This window comes from Dendrobium catenatum, unplaced genomic scaffold, assembly GCF_001605985.2.
Source record: "Dendrobium catenatum unplaced genomic scaffold, ASM160598v2 fragScaff_scaffold_238, whole genome shotgun sequence".
NCBI lineage: Eukaryota > Viridiplantae > Streptophyta > Magnoliopsida > Asparagales > Orchidaceae > Dendrobium > Dendrobium catenatum.
In genome coordinates this window covers 143,642-147,182 of record NW_021318700.1, presented here as the reverse complement: position 1 = coordinate 147,182, position 3,541 = coordinate 143,642, and the positions used below count along the sequence as shown (strand labels likewise).

General features: G+C 35.9%; 1 non-coding gene across 1 annotated transcript; it reads left to right on the top strand.

Moving 5' to 3' along the window:
- The first annotated feature begins 2,752 nt into the window (after positions 1-2,752).
- Positions 2,753-2,879, top strand: LOC114579236. The gene has a single exon (XR_003700143.1). It is a non-coding gene; the product is annotated as a U11 spliceosomal RNA (small nuclear RNA).
- The last annotated feature ends 662 nt before the right edge of the window (positions 2,880-3,541 follow it).

Here is a 3,541-nt window from a genome sequence, read left to right as displayed (position 1 = left end):
AATATTCAAACATCAGCTCTCTACCTTAACTGAAATCTACTGCAGCTTGCTTGGTTGGCTTTAGCAAGAGCATGGAGAAACCAGATGGTATGTGAGCTGCTTGGAGACATCAACAGGAGGCTGGACCGTGAGGTGTATGGCCCCCTTTGTCTCTTGGCCGGCCCTAGTAGCTTTAAGAACGGATGAAAGAGAGGTCTCTCGTGAGAATGAGAGGGAGACCCATACCAAGGGGCGGCTGCTTCTTGAAATGGAGGCGTGAGGTGCCTCTTGGGGCTGAGACTCAAAGAGAAACAGGCATCAAGTAGAGAAATGAGAGCTGTAGCCGATCCACTCTTCTCCATCTCTCAAGAACAGTTGTTAATCGTATACAAAGAAGTAAGGAAACTGGTTTCTTTTGCTTGGACGGATGACTTCATCTCTTGAATGTTCTGAAAATGAGAGAGAGAGATAGCGGCTGGAGCTGTGTAAACTTCCTGGGGGCGTCAAGTGCAAGCAGCCTTCTTCCTCTCCAGCCAGCCCTAGCAACATATCTCCAAAGGAAAATGAGATCGTGAGAGAAGATCCAAAAAGTAGAAACAAACTCTTGGCCAGCCCTACAACTCCTCTTGACCGGATCTTTAAGTCTTCTCCCTCCTTTTTTTGCTTGAGCGGATGAAGGATGAAGGCACGGCTGAAGGAGTGTGGGAGGGATCGTGTCTCTTTAGCCGGCCCTAACAGCTCCGAAAAAAAATGTAGAAGGAAGTCTCTCCACAGTGGCGGCTGCTTGTGTGTGTGGATTGATCGTGGAATCTTTTTTTTAAACCAAGCGCCCTAATGCTATTATCAAGATCAAGAGGCCATCATCCCTTCAAAAGTTGATCGGATGGTTGATATCAAATACTTAATAAAAAAATATTTAGAGAGCTAAATCGAAGAGTAAATGTTGAATTATAGAGATCAAATTTATCAAATAACATTCAATTTAAATTGATATAGCATTGAAGTTAATTTAACTCAAAAGGAATTAAATCGAGCCGGTTAAAGCTAATGAACTTGATTTGCATTTGAGTCGAATTGATATACATTAAATTAGATCAATGGAAATCGTCAAGGTTAAATTTCATTAAAAATTGGTTCAAACTAACTCAATGATGCTCGATTGGATTTGATTAGAAGTTAAATTGGAATTTGATTAAGAGTCGGATGGGATATGTTTGGGACCTATATAATCGACAAGTGAGCACTTATCGATCATTAGGTCACCAAAATAAAACCCAGGTGGGTCCTAGTGACCTCATACAAAAATGAGGTCAACAACCGTACCTTCCACAAAAATGATTTGGCCATCCTCCTAGTCATTAACAATAGATTGAGTAGGCGCTTTATTAGTACAACTATTATTAAGCAACATAAAGTCCATATCAGGCAAGTTTTGGTTAAGAGCATAAGTACTAATAGTAGAAGATGAAATAATGTTTTAATTAGTAATGACAGCCAATATTTGCTCATCCACATTTGACAACCATTTGTTAAACAAGAGATAGATTTAATATTTTCTCCCTGAATACAAGTAGGTTCATTGACAATAGTGGATTGCAGCTCCATATGAATTATGGCAAGTTGTATTGATTCCTCAATATTATCCTGCTCTTTAGGGACATTGCCTTCAACCACATCAAGATTAGGAATCAAAATATCATGTTCAATCGAAGGAACATCATTTCAATTTAATTATTTGGAGGGTTCCTTCTCCTAATGAAGATAGGGATGTAACTTAAAACACACATTTAGCCCATAACCATGCATTTTATAGTGAGAGCAAAAAATGAGCAAATTTTCAATATCAACATTTTGGAAATAACCAATCAACTCCGAACTAATCCAAATATCATTAGGAAGTCTTACAAATATCTGACCCAACTAAAATATGATCCATAAATGGATGAGAGATATATGCCATAGCTTGGTCCGTCTGTAAAGGCCTACCCAAAATAAAAGCAAAGCCAAATAAAATTTGAGAATTAAAAAAGTGAAATCTCAGATTCGAGAAGGAGATCCACACAGAGGAAATAGGAGATTCCTCACAAACATCAAAATCCAGTGTTCATTTGAGCAATCTCTTCTAACAAGCTTGAATATAGTAAGATCTTCTTGAAAAAATGCGGCTATAATCCAAATCATTACTAAATTGGATCGCAATATGTCTTAGATCCAGCAAACTGATATGAAAGGAACTGAAAAGTTTCAGATTTATAAAAAACTTACGTATAACATCCATATTAGGATGCGAAAGAAGAAACTTTCCTACCAAAGTAAGAGCAAAAGGAGCGGCCAGCTGCAAAACCACAGAATCATCAAACATCAAAGCTAGATAACATTTAAAAAAAGTTTGGACAAACTGAAGTTTAGTAGAAGAAGATAAAGAGCCCACCAAAACTTCCTTAAAAGACAGAGATTTTCCATCCGAAAAAGAAGAATACGTTGGGATAGATGATGACGGTCGTCATCTCCCAAAGCCAGCAACCCCGAGAAAAAGCTCAAAGTAAAGCACAAAACTAACCATGCCAGGAATGGGGAGAAAGGAGTAGGGGAGAGGAAATCCTAGATCACCTCCAAGTCACTAGAGAGCAAAAGTAGAGAGCGCTGTAATTCACCCCCTCTTAGTTGTGCCTGGTCATTTACATTAGTGTTATAAAAAAGTATATTCATAAGATGGCTTAATTAGAAACCCTAAACAATAACTAAATAAAAATTTTAGCCTTCTCATACAGTAAAAAAGGGTAAGTTGGCTATGTATGCCACACACAGCTTTTAATTGATGGGCGTTATATGGTTATAAAGACATATGACCGACATAACTTATGGATAAAATAAGTGTAGCTTGCTCGGCCAACCCTTTGAAAAAAAAAAGCTTTGTCATACAATCCATCTGATGATTGTATAGTACTATTAGTATATTTGAGTAATTTTTAGGAAAAAATCTATATTTATTTGATCAGACTATTTGATTTAATCCTAATATCTCATATGTTTATCCATATTTGACTTTAATTAGCTTTTGGATATATGGACCTAACTTAGGCAAATTACTATATTATTACATAGCATAATATTTAATATATAGTAAGATTAGTTTAATTTTTTAATTCTATTGCAACTCGAGCTTATGAGTTTATGTTTTTTGAAGATAATAAACATTGTGGATCACATCATATTGTCTACTTATATTTGTAATATATTTTTGTTTCTTTGTGTACAAACTTTTTAGGAATATCATACACCATCCAATAAAAATTTAAGGCTCAAGATTAGGTAAAATAGGTTATATTATAACAATTTTTATAATATTCATTAATATATTTTTTATTTCTTGAGTCAAGTCCTGTAAGGATGTATGCTTACTTAGTAGTTATCCACACACACACTTAGGGGGAGTGAGATTGAGTCAAAACCAAAAGTTCAGTTTTGAACTAATCATACTAGAAGATTTATATCGTCCATGACAATCAGCTCATTGAACTAATCATACTGGATGATTTTGATCGTCTAGGATGATTCATTA